At 40.1% G+C, this 14031-nt stretch overlaps 1 long non-coding RNA gene across 1 annotated transcript; it reads right to left on the reverse strand.

Annotated features, from left to right (window-relative positions):
* Positions 1-2922: 2922 nt before the first annotated feature.
* On the reverse strand, positions 2923-13540 carry LOC117934668. Its single transcript, XR_004654536.1, has 3 exons — positions 13419-13540; positions 4749-4750; positions 2923-2936 (listed from the first exon to the last, which is right to left on the reverse strand). It is a non-coding gene; the product is annotated as an uncharacterized LOC117934668 (long non-coding RNA).
* Between the last annotated feature and the right edge of the window lie 491 nt (positions 13541-14031).

Consider the following 14031-nt stretch of genomic DNA (forward strand, 5'->3'; position numbering starts at 1 on the left):
GTAAGGTGCCTTGCTCAAGAGCATCAGGATAATAGGATAATAAAGTGGCATCTCTTCAGCTACCAATCCACACTCGGCACTTTGGTCTTAACGGGGACTTGAACCAGCGTCCCTCCGGTTCCCAACTCCCTACGGACTGAGCATCTGCTACCTCATTAGTTTAACTAATGTCACATTATGCAAGTTACATAACAATCTACTTATTTTGAACCAGTTCTTTTTAACAAAGTATGTTTTCATCCAAACCACATTCTTTTTTTTGTTTAAATCTAATTAAGTGGTTTTGTTGCCGAACTTCCCTGGGGAGGACAACCAGACCCCCCACTTTGATATGCCCCACCCCCACTGTACTGTATATATAATGTACTGTGTACACTGTACACACAGTACAGTATACCCGCTACAGTACATTAGACTTCACCACTGCCCTACGATGACTCCAGAAGGGTACCCAGAGTGATTCAAATTTGATATCAAGGTGTGACAAGTTGGGAGTGACAATGTGTTGGTTATTGGCATTAGGCTCCAGTTTCAACAAAGTCATTTTAAACTTTACAAACCTCTGAAATACGACACAGATTTTACTACATCCTTTGAATGTTTCAGTGTATGAGACTGCATTGCAGGGCAGAGAAAGAGCAAATAAATTCTAAAAAGGCTGTTTTAAGATGGTTCCTGCTTAGCTTGCAACAGTCTCAATGTGATTATCAAAAAACAGCTTGTGTTGTTAAAGAAAACATCCGTTCCTGAGTTGTCTTTCACAGACATTCAATCATTGAGAATACACAGCTATTGATTTTCTCAGCTGTTTGAGTCACGTTTGTACTAAAAGCTCTGACAATAATTGGACACAGTGTATTGATCTTGCAATTCATCTTATAGCTTCCAATTCTTAGGCCACATTACCAAGACTTTGTCTACACCCCTTATTTGATAAATATGGCTAGAAGGAACTGGGACTTTGTTAGGACTGCTGGATCCCAGATTACTGCTATTAGTGTTGAACAGAAGCTGCTTTATTCATATCCCTTTACCTGTACAGAGCCCTATGTCAGATGGGTAACAGAGGAGCGGAAATACTGTTGGACATATGAGATGTGAGCTGTGCAGGATAATACATAACGGCACTAAGGGAAACAGGAGGAGGAGGGAAGGTGAGAGACAGATAGAGGGATGGACATATTCCCTTACAACCAGGTGGATGGAAAGCCCTTCTTGATGCTCTGACACTGACACCATGCTGCGATGACCATCAGTGTTAGTTCAGCGCCAGTTATATTCCCAAAAGGAAAACATTCATAACCGTAACTGCAGTTTAAAGCTCTGCTAATTAGTTTTATTTTATATTTACATTGAAAGGGCACACTTAAAGTAACTAACCCACTGAGAATTATCACCCAACTCTGCCACTCTACTTTGTGTTCCGGCCTCTTTAAGCAAATTGTTTTTGGCGGTACATTTGTATTTACTGTTTTGCTTCAGTCGCTCAGCTCTTATCCTCATTTCCAGCAGGAACCGCTGTTTTCACTAAACAAGATAATAAACCTGTTGTGTGCTACATGGCCCTGCTGTCATCCCTTCAGAGTACCGAGTTATTCTGGGAGGACCCCCAAATGTTTTTAAGAGACAAACATTCAGAAAGCAAGACAAAAAGGTCCAGGGTGCTCAGGACGATGACTGAAGTTGCTCTTTGGGGTTGGGAATTCAATTAAGCAAAGAAAAAAAGGAAATTTAAGGCACTCCTCTTCAAATTATTTTAAAAACCTTTATTTTACTGGCTATATCTCAATAGAAAAAAAAACGATCTCATAAAAACATCTCCCTATGTTTCTTTTTAGATTTTCTATGATGAAATAGCCAGTAAAATAAAGGCTTTTTAAATAATTTTGAAGGAGTGTTCCTTGCATTTACTTGTTTTCTAAACATTCAGAAAGCTTCAAATTAAAAGTCAGATCACTTCTTAATTCTGTGTCAACATCAGATAAAGTTAGCAACAATTGTGCAGAGTTTTGCTGACAATTACAACGACAAAACGTCCCATTTTAGGAACAAAAACAGCCACCAATGGTCGCTGGACAAAGTAATATTTCCTATATTGAACTGACCGAAAACATTTTTTTTACAAAAACGTTATAAAAGTTTGAATATTGTCACCCCTGGCCAAAGGGTAAACCTATGGCATCATCAAATTATCAAGGAAACTCCCACACGATATAAAAAAACAGAGCTCCTCCCCTTCATAACTGTATTGTTTTCTTAACTTTAAAATGTGAGCCGTACTCACTCCCACTGTTTCCTCCTGGCCTGCGGCGTGTTGTGCAGCTTGTGGGCCTGGTGGGCCAGGATGACATCACGGTGGTCGATCACTCCTCCCCTCCGGCGGATCAGCGGGACTGTGGGGTCGTTGCTGCTGGTAACCAGGGACAAGGAGCCCCGGCCAGATCGCACCCCATAGCCTCCACCTCCGCCAGTAAAGGGCACTTCACTGTACTGGTCCACGCGGACGTCATAGACGGCGTGATAGTAGGTGGGGTTGGGGCCAACGCTGCTCCCGCTGATTGGGGGAGGGCGGCAGCGTAGCGGGCGTTGGAGGCCCTGAGAGGAGGAGGAGCAGGATGAACTCTGGGGCCACACCACCGAGCCGCCATGGTCCGGATAGAGGGGGGACAGCATGGAGCTGGAGGAAGAGGATATGGAGAGAGAGAAGAGAAGAAACAGACATTCATTACTTAAACTCTTTTCCATTTCAGCTGTTAGGCTAACATTTCTAAACAGAGTGACTAACATTGAGTCCATTGTGCTTTTGGGGATTTTCCTTTGATTTAGTGTGTTATATAGTTTTTTGTGTATGTTATAGATGTATAAATTTAAAAAAAAAATTCACTCCAAATGGAGTTTCACTCCCACAGACACGTTTTCTCAACTGCCTAAAACGCCTCACCCACTTTGCTGTTTGAAATTACTCAATTAGTGATGTCACTGAATGAGAATGCCAGCCCCTTTTTTCATAGGTGCTGCCCATAGGTGCTGCCTGAGCAAACACAGCCGGCCGGGTGACTTGTTTGAATTTGGTTGACCAATCACAACAGAGTGGGCCAGCTGAGCAATCAGAGCAGACTGGACTTCTCAAAAAGGCGGGCCAAGAGCTCAGACAGAGCTTTTCAGGTGGAGGCGCTGCAGCAACGGGCAGTATGAGAAACAGATTATGTTTTTTGAACATCAAAGCATGTAGACCTATTCTAGTAGACCCCAAGGGTACAAGTATCACACACAAAAAAAAGAGTATAATAGCGGCTCTTTAAACGGTACAAGATTAACAGAATAGATAAACTTCAAACACATGAGACATTTATACATATGGTCTTAAAATCATGGTATATTATCGATAGAGACAGTGTTAAAAATAGTATTGGATAAATCAATTAGTCAATCAAAAGAAGATTAACAATAATAACTGAATGTGTCAATTTTGCATGATTTTCCAATGTGGGTAGTTATCTTGGGCTCTGAGAACTTCAAAGTCAATTTTCCTTTGTCTCCAACAATTTTTGTAACTGAAACCAATAATTTGATAAGTAGCGATTGGCTCGCTGATGCAGAGCTATGAACATAGGCAAAATACTACTTATTGTCACTGTAACTTATCATGTGTTCAACCAAGTGCAACACACTGAATGCCTAAAGTGTGCGCAAACGTCTTGAAAAGAGATAAGGTTGGCAGTGGATTGCAGTTTGGATAAGGCTGCTTTGAATTAAATTTCCCTTTAGCCATGCTCGGACGACTGTGAGTCCTAGTTGGTTTCAAGTCAGATTTGATAATATTAGAAAATAATTAAATAAAAAAACTGATAGGTGCAGCTTTAAATGAGAATGCTGCTCACAGACACAGGACAGATGGACTTTATTTAACCATTTTAAATTAAATTTGGTTGGACAGTATGTAGGGGCCTCTGTGGAACACACCAAGCACTCGGTATTTCATTGTATCATCTGTAGTCCTTCAGTTACACATTCAACTCATAATATTCAAGTCCTGACTTTATTATCGGATTACTTCTGGTATGAAATCAGTATGACAAATAACCTGCTGCAGCTTTATTGCACCAAATCTATTTTCTGTAGCCTTTTTGTGGTTGTGTCAAAGTAACATCATCACGACCACAGTCCTGAATGTAGAGAGGGACAGTCAGGAGGGAATGGGTTCAAAGAGTATGTTTGTGAATGGAAACTTGAAGACAGGATGTGTAGGGACAGAAGGGCTGAGATGGAGGGAAGGCTCTGGAGAAAAAGTACACAGAAAAGCGGATTTAGAGTTTAATGATTGGACAAAAGAAAATTGACTTTTGGTGAAAGAAACAGAGGTGTAGGTGAACAAGGGAGGGAATAATGGACACAATTCATTAAATCCAATGTTCAGTCATCATAACAAAATGTACAATGTGATAAGATTTGTTCAGTAAGAGGACAAGGTGCTTCTGAAGATACTCACTTTATAAACAACAAACAATTTCAAAGTTAGTATTAGCACAAGAAAGTACAACATAACAGATATTGTCCCATAAACCATTAAAACCACCGACACGACAAAAGCTCTAGCCACTTTACAACTGTTTTTGTACTTTTAACTGAATGTGTATGGATAGATGTCCTGGTAAAACAGGGTCAGGTTTTTTTTGGGGTGGGTCGGAGAGGATTTATCAGTAACGGAACTATTTTATGTTGTCTCCTTTAGTTAACCCCTTGAGAACTTCTAGTCTTTGTCCACAGTGGCTCAGTGGTTGGCATAGCAAGTAGAAAGCGTTTGACTGTCTTAGATTTTGGGTTTCGTACAATGGCATAAGTATTGTCTTTTCCTGGTTGTAAAGGCTGCATTACAGTAAAGTTATGTCATTTGTCAAACTAACCAGACTTTTATTTGCCTTTACCCACTTAGTTATTATATCCAGATTACTGATGATTATTTATCAAAAATCTCATTGTGTAAATATTTTGTGTCAACACCACAATATTGTAGCGGTATCAAGGTGTTTGGTCAAAAATATTGTGATATTTGATTTTCTCCAGCCCTATATATATATGTAAATTATATGCAAGTTAACACAAGGTCAGAACACACAATAAATTGTCCTGTTTGTAACAAAAGAGACAAAATGTTTCAAGTCAATCCAATTCAGTTGCAGTTTTCCTTACTAATGTTGATTTTTTATTTTCTCTGCACTTTGCACTCTCTCTCAATTTTGTATGTTGAAAATAAATATAAGCCAGTGGGTACAGTCTGAAAAAAGTAAACTAATTTTCTTGCCTTTGGTAAAAATGAGACAAAAAACAGTGAGAGTAGGTGAAGAACATGATTCCACACAGAGAAGGGGTGAATTAATTAACCAGCCATTCAATAAAGGTGCAGAGGGTAAGTAACAATGAGGTATGGAGACAAACAGAGGAAAGAAAAGAAGGGTGGAGGCAAAGATAAAGGGGAAACACTGTTGATGAAATGCCTGCAAAGAATAATGACGCTAACCTGACATTATGATTTTTACAGTGTAATTGCAAAAACCCTTTATGTCTGTGCATGTGTGTGTCTTCATGTGTGTCTGTGCATGTGTGTGTATGTGTGTGTGCGCACAAACGTATTGTAAACAGCATTTTTTTCCTCAACAGTTATCTGCTGAGAGTGCAATACACATTATTTCTTCCTGACATGGTGTAAAGCGAAAACTAATTCACAGAGACAGGCGCACACACACAGATTTACGCTCACACACTGCAGGTACAATGATGAGACATACTGCTATGGTAAGGACTTTGTTGGGTGATTGAGGGTGTGCATGTGTGCCGCAGGGCTTAAATAACATAGGTCTAGTTGTATTAGTGGTAGCAGCAGAAAACACACAAACTCAGGACTATGCACATAACAGGAAGCAAGGGCAAACCAGAGAACCAACACTGAGGACAGAGGACTCCCAACGAGGTGGAGAGGTTTTGAGGGGGGATGGACAGATGGACGGATACAAAGGAAAGAAGAGGGTGAATGGGTGAACAGGGAGAAAGAGGAAAAAAGTATTGGACAGAAAAAAAGGAGACATTGGGGAAAACAGAAAAAAAATGGAAAAAAAAACAGTATTTACCCCAAAGGCCCAACAGCATGATGGAGAGAGCACTTTCATGAAGAAACAGAGCCAGCAAAAGTCGGCAGGATGAGGGGGGAAAGAGTGGGAGAGATTAGGGGACACAAGAGATCAGTGGAGGAATGAAAGACAGCGCGATGCCATGCAGATGCAAAATCCTTTCTCGCTTTCAGCCGTTGTGTCTCTCTTCGTCTTCCCCGGGGGATTGACAGCAGAAGAGACAAGGAGGTTTCTGTGTGTCTGGATTAGCAGGGAACTACTACAACTGGACATACAGTACCGTAGATCTACAGTACAGAGAAGTGGCGAAGGAGGGCAACTAATAGCTCACAGCCACACAATGCATCTACGACTGGAGATATTTTTATTATTAGAACTATTTAACATCTTGTAGACTGTGTGAAACTGGGGACCAGATGGCAAGCACCATGACCAATTGACAAACATTTTTAAAAGTGCTGGCAGATAAGTGCTGAAAATGTAAGATGATTAATCGATCAGTCAAGTACCGAAACAGAAAGTTTGCTATGACATAATTACAGAGGACGTGTCATCTGTCAATTTCCAACAGCATTCAAGTTTTTATCTGCATTTCATTTGCAGCTTTTGCTCTGACTGAATAATAACAGGGTTTTATCCTCACTTTGACATTTCTTTGGAAAAAATTTACATTAGGCCTATGTCACAATAGATAGTCACAGTCTGCTGCAGTGTGAACAACTACAGTAGAACAACTTTTCAAATACTTGAAATAAACCCCACATTTAAAATCCACTAGAAACACAGTACCCACAATCATGATGGAAATGTTCAGAGATATTGGTAATGAAACTGCTCAGTTAGTAATTAGGCAAGTAAATGTTATAACACACTAAACTGAATAAACTCATTCACCCTGCTGAGCCCTGAAACATCCCTGACGTCAGAACCTTTAGTTTCCAGCGTGAAACCAATAAACAGCAGAGATGAGACGGCTCACTAAATTGAACATGACTCACCCTGAATTTGTATTTGTGATTTAATTCAGAGTGTTTTCCTTTATGGAGTGTTTTCTGTAATTTGTCCTATTCCTTTAAGCGGTCTAAACTAGTGCTGTCAGTTAAACACGTTATCAACGGTTTCAACGCAAACCCATTTTAACGGCATCAATTGTTTTTAATCGCCAGATTTACGTCCTTTTTGGCCTAGCAAACTTTGTTGTTTTTTGACATGCTGTTGCAACAACTAGTAACGTTTGAAAAACTACAACACCCACCGGATCTAGCTAGACCGGACACAAAACAACAGGCACGCCACATACACTTGTTTGGGCTTGCAAGCCGGCCAAAGACTTGTAACTTTAAGTTTTCAGTGGATGGCGAGCGTGTGAAGCCAAAATGGACGCCATTAAGATTCTGAATAAAACGTTTACTTTTTAAAAGTCGCCAAATGTTCCATTGGCCAGACCAAAGTGATCCATGTGTTTGGTTGTTGTGAACTGAGCTATCATCACAGCACGTCCAGTCTAAAATACCACTTGATGCCCAAGCACACAGCTGATGTGAATTCTCCGTCCCCCCTCGTCAGAGTATTTTTTTCACCCTTTTATTGATGGACAGTGTTACACTGAGTGAGAGATGATTTGCTCCCAGTGTGAATGTTAGTGTGCAATTGAACACTACAGCAGGATATATGCCTGTGTTGTTTTCAATAAAAAAACATTGGCACAAAGCGCGCTGATCCCCTTTTTCCATGTTGATAAGAGCATTGAAATGAGAAAAAACATAATGGGTCAAAAAGAAATCAAGGGACATTTGGAACAGATAAAAATTTGCAATTAATTGTGATTAATTACGAGTTAGCAATGACATTAATGCGATTAATCGCGATTACATATTTTAATCGTTTGACAGCACTAGTTGAAACATAAGTTAGGAGTATGATCTTAATGATGTGTTATTTGCAATGTGTGCAGATACACAGCTGTTTCAGAACAGAATAAAGGGAGTTTTGTTTGATGCATTTAGAAGGGACAGGGAAGAACAACAGAGAGCAATAACTCAAAGTCACAGAGGCAGGATTTTGATTGGAGGGTCACTGAACTGAATCCCTGGGCAGTGCTAGGAAAATCTGGCCAGGGAAATAGATGAGTCAAAAGCCTTTCCTACCCTTGAAGCAGTCCTGAGCAGCAACTTTGGCCATAATTTATCTATATGTACTGTGAAAAACGCCTTTTCTTCAATACAGTAATGATTGGGAATTCAGCGGGGGAAGAGCTGACTGGCAAAGATATTTTGCATGTGTCAGGTCAAGAGAGGAGGTTTTACTTGACAGCTGCACCCAAGTGCATGACAGCATCTTTACAACATAATAGTCGTCAGTATGTTTGTTAATCCTGAAAGGATTAATGGATAAATACACTGCTTTTACAATGAAAAAAGATCAAATATAATAACTAAACATAAAAAAATTGGAGAGGGATGCATTAAACTATAAAAACAAATCTTCAAAAAATAATCCAAGTAACTCTCCTTTACAGTCAGAGAAATTAAACAAAAAAACGACAAAAGTTGTTACCTGTAGCGTACATTTTTCTTGTTCCTGATAGATAATAGCAATAATAATAATAATAGCAATCAGTAATCATGAATTTAACATGAGCTGTTGTTAGTCCAAATGCATGTTAATGTCCAAAAATTAGGACTTAGGCTACTGGTGCCAATGGCGTAGGACGGCCTGGCCAAAGAGGCTCAACAATGGCCCAAAATTACCCAACAAACATGTACCTATTTTTCTTTCATTCTTTCTTTCTTTCTTTCTTTCTTTCTTTCTTTCTTTCTAGGAGAGATGGGTTTGTCATGTTTTCATTATAAGAAGACACAGACCAACTAAAAGTGGCTTTGCTTGCTGGCTAGCAGCCTCCATTAGCTCTTACATGTTAGCTACCATTACAGTCTTGCTCCTGTCCACAGACTTTCCTCACACCATCACACAGAAATTATCCTTCCTGAGAAAGTACTAGAAACATGGGAAAACAGCCAAGTCAGTGACTTAAGCTATGTGTAGCTCTGAGTTGTAGTGGACAACCTCTGGTTTTTGAAAACTAGCTAATTTTAGCTAAATGCTAAGTCTGGTTTGCACATGGTTTGGAGCTGTCTAGTCCTACCGAGAGAGGTTGACAGATGCCTCCATCTCAGAAAAAAAGATTTCATTTTGAGTTTATCACCATGACAATCCTGCTAATGTCCTATCCCACCATTATGGCCTCACATTTTCACATATAGATGCATGTTTCGTGTAAGAACAAACTAGAAACATGTTAATGATGATATAAAGTATGACTGAGGCTCTTAGCTGCAGCTTCAGAACTAATTAAACCTGGTTTGCACCTGGTCCAAAGCTTGTGCTGTCAAGTCCAGCTTAAGTTGACAAATTCCCTCCTCCACCACAAAAAGGATTGACTTTTTAGCTAATTTCATATAAGCTAGCTACATTCCAGTCATGCTCCTGTCCTAACCTACTTTTTTCCCCCACATTATCACATGTAAATGCTTGCTTTAAACTGATGTAAGTTACCTTCATAGCGTGTAGCTTCAAGCTGAAGTTGGTAGACATGTTTCTTTTGGACTTAAAAATTCTGCTTCCCACCTGGTAACAAGCTTGTGTGGTCCAGTCCAGTTAGGAAGTTGCCTTCATGCCTCAAAAAAGGGGTTTATTTGACCCTCTAGACACTTTTTAACCAACACTAATGCACACACAAGCCATGCATTGTTACAGTATAACACACTTTAAAGCAGTAGAAACTTGCTAGTCTAGCAACTGTATGCTAATGACTACCCAAAATGCAAAGCATTTCTTAAAGTGACAGTCCCAGACTGTAACTGGCCATTTTTAACAATTTAGCATGCAAATTAATTAATCAGCCTCTTACCTGCAGGGAGGGTGTTAAAACAAAGAAACACAGTATCACCTTTGTTTTAGTAGTGATCATTTTCTGTGTTTTTTTGTGTGTTTTTAATAAACAATCAACAGTACATTTTCAAACAAAAAAAATAACTACAATTTAATAAAAGTTGCTGCTTTGACACTTTCAGCTTCGGTGCTAAATGCAGCAACGTCAGCTAAACTACTTTTTTTCATGTACTGCCATCCTGTGTGATTGACTATGTTCGCAGCTGACAGCACAGTCTGCAGCCACTTAAGAGAGATGCCCTCTGGCGCAAAAGGATTTTATCACTGAACTATTACTAGAATTCACACTTTTCAAATCTTTGACTGTGTGGTGATCTGAGTTTTACACATAAAGCATACGATTCAGTAGGCTATTATAGGAGTTTATTATATGGCGGATGTTCTGTGGCCATGAATAATAGTTTTGCAGTTCAGTCGATGTACGCTGCTCTTTCTGCAACGGCTAAAAAATTATGTTAGGGCAGCCGGATTTATCAGTCCATTTCTCAAAGTCTCAAGTCAATTTCCTAAACGTAACAGAGTGGAAACAAAATGGTCACCAAGTCTGAATATCAGACTGAAAAATAATTCAACATATTGTTATGACAGAATTCTCATTTCAAGATACAATGGTTCACAGCAATCAGCAAGTCACTCGCTAACTCAAAATAGTCACACAGACTTGGCAGCTACTTGGTCAGACACTCATCTGGCAGAGATAACAGTGATCCAACCTTCTGTTTAGCAGCCAATCACAGCTCCTGATGTTCTGACTGTCTAACTGCTGCTGACCTCTTTCTGCCTGTCAACCCCCCCAAACCCTCTGACCTCTCAGATCACAGCTCTGTGACTGCCTCATCCATCAAGGAGCAGGTGAATGCTAACAAGTCACACTGTTCCTCCACTTACAAAAACTATGCGCCTAAAACAATTACCTAAGGATGTCTCCTTTCCCCCACTCACATGTGACATTATGATGTATGGTTATCTGGGGAAACACCAACACAAACAAATATGGTAAGTAAGTATTTTTTTGACTTGCAAAATATTGCTTCTTTTGAGCAGGTATTAGCCCAGGGTGATGTTAGTCATGCCAGTCCCTTTATCTAACAACAAATATTACATAAATTGAATTATGCAGTCAAGAGTCTATTTAAACCTGTGAAAATATACAATATTCTAGTTTGTGGAAGGGTATAGTAAATTGTTGGTTGATGACATTTTAATTCACCTCACTAAGGTGAAATCATATCACAAGCAGGACTTTGGATGCTTGCCATAAATAACTCCTGCTGCTTTAGAGGGTGACATTTTGGAGAATATTTCAGCTTTAAAATGTTGTTTATTTCCTGTAACTTAACATACAGTACACACAAACCTCTGACATAGTCTCCTGATATTGTATAACTATTACACAGTACATCTGTATGTGAGCCTCAGCAGGTGGGTAAGTTATGTAATTTGTACGGTGAAATGTACATCACTCACATGTCTGCAGAAATGTCCCAGGTGGGAACATTGAGGAATAAATGAAGTAAGATGGATTATCTTGGACCAATAAACTGTGAAAGGGTGTGTGTGTGAGTGTGTGTGAGTGTGTGTGTGTGTGTGTGTGTGTGTGTTTGTGTGTGTGTGTGTGTGTGTGTGTGTGTGTTCCAACCTTGCTTTTACCTGTTTGCTTAAACATGTAGAGGTTCAAGACAACTGGGACTACCCACCAATTGCCTGCCATAAACTCTCATTCATTTAAAGACCAATTGATTGGGTGCCTGGACAGCTTAGTTGGTACAGCGGGCGGTTTACTCCTCAACGCAGCGGGCCAGGGTTTGACTCTGAACTGTGGCCCTTTGTTACATGTTGTTAATGAGCAGTAGATCATTTTCATCTAGTGGAAAGCTAGCAAAGATTATTCAACAGCTTTGTTACTTCAGAGGCCGAACTCTATGACAAATTCTTACAACATCATAGCAGGTTGTAAGAAGATCACCCCACCTGGGCGCTGCTAAAAAACTAAAGCTGTTTCCAATTAACAAATGGAGATCAGGTAACTTGGCTAGGGAAAACGTAATTAAATTGTTAACTGTGTCTGTGAGTCACCACACTAGCTCTGGACATGAATAAATTCAGCTGGCAACATGCTGAGACACATTAATCTGAGAGAGGTAGCCAAAAGGATGGGGCGGCAGAGGAGACAGAGGTATAACTGTAGCTTATAAATCTAAATAACGGATGGACACAGAGACAGGCCTCAACGACAAAGGCACACAAAATAGATGTGGAGGTAAGGTGTCTGTTTTCATATAAATATAAACAGGCATCCGACTGCTGTCTGCTTTACTGTTCTGCTGAACCCAGCCGGTGTCTCACAGTGAAAGTATTCTCTTTGGGGTTCACCTAAGAGGTGCCACAACACACTGAATCACTCCTGGTACTGACTGTGCTGCATAAAAGACAGAACGCAGCATGTTTATGCCGCTGAACTCGGTACACCCACGACAACCACGTTTGATTTACGTCACATAGGAAGACTTAACTGGATCAAAGAGAGCCAGAGATAAACTCAACCCAACATGGGACGGTAAGAGAAATGTAATCCAAATCAAATACACAGGAGGAAAAAATATATCAAATGTCAAATTAAACCTGTACATCTACTGTGTATGTATACCAAGATGCTTGGTTTCATTGGTGGCAGATGTGTTCATTTTCTACAGTGTGTTTTCAATTGTGTCACTATTGGCTGAACACAACTAAGTTGGTGTGTGGTGCGGCTAAGCCACCGAGCCTGTGGTGGCATTGTCGACAAGAGCAGGAGGAGCTGAGGTGCAGTGTGTGTTTCCTGTCATAGCAGCAGGACACTGACAGCCGCCACCAGGCAAATGGTCTCCCAAACATCAGCTCCGAGGACCCCTTGAAGCGTGACATTTCTGAAAACACTACTGGCATGAACAGTGTTACCCTCCCTGGAGTTTCTAGCCAAGATCCCTGTACTGCTGGAGTGAGGGCAGGTTGTGTTGCAGTTATGGGACGTTAATGTGTCTCCTGCTTCAGGGTGGAGAGTTAGTTCCTGAATGCTGTAACGTGTCCCTTGTGGGTATGGGCAATATGTGCTGTGGTACCTCTTTGCTACACAGGGGAGTAAAGGTGGAAGAAGACATGTTTGCCTTTGTTGTTCACAATTGTTCTGTTAACTGCAGGGACATTTCTACATTTCTTTTGCATACAGGTTAAACACAAATAATTCCTCTATTCAATGCAGTGACAAAAGCAAAGTCAAGTATTTGCACAAACATCCTGATGCCAAATGGGAAATATAAATGTGTCCCTTTGGCTTACCAGTGTTTCCTTGACAGAACACAAGACAGACTGGGTGAACCCAGCCCGATCTGCCCGCGATTTGATTTAGCCCTGCAGCTCAGGCCGGGAACCTGTACATTTTTCAATCTTGATTCCATTACAAATCTGCAGGGACCAATCACAAACTGGCTTATTTTATTAATTTTTTTTCTTCTTTTGAGTATACTTGTTTTTTTCTGTTTAACTGATTTTGTGTATGAGACTTTGAATTGCCCTGTTGCTTAGATATATTTCTTTATTTCCAGACTCAAGGTCCAGATAAAAAAGTACACTCAACACATTACAAAAGGGGTTCAGACCAAACGCAAACATAAATTTATATAGACAAACTGATCCCCAAAAATATCACAAAAGAAACACACATACTTACAAATCTACAAATTGCAATGTCCAATAATTAAAACAGGTAAAGGTGCGTGTTGTGATTCCATAGTTGTAACGAATATCTGGTATCACTAAGTGCAGGATTGATTATGGCATTTAAAATTGTTTTTTTTTATTATTTGACTCAGTTAATCAGCATATAAATCTGTACATAAACTTCCTCAACATAGCGTGGAAGGTGGGAACATTACAGGTCACACACAGATGGCTAGCACTAGTCCATCTTGGACGCTTC

This window comes from Etheostoma cragini, chromosome 2 (assembly GCF_013103735.1).
Source record: "Etheostoma cragini isolate CJK2018 chromosome 2, CSU_Ecrag_1.0, whole genome shotgun sequence".
Taxonomy (NCBI): Eukaryota; Metazoa; Chordata; class Actinopteri; order Perciformes; family Percidae; genus Etheostoma; species Etheostoma cragini.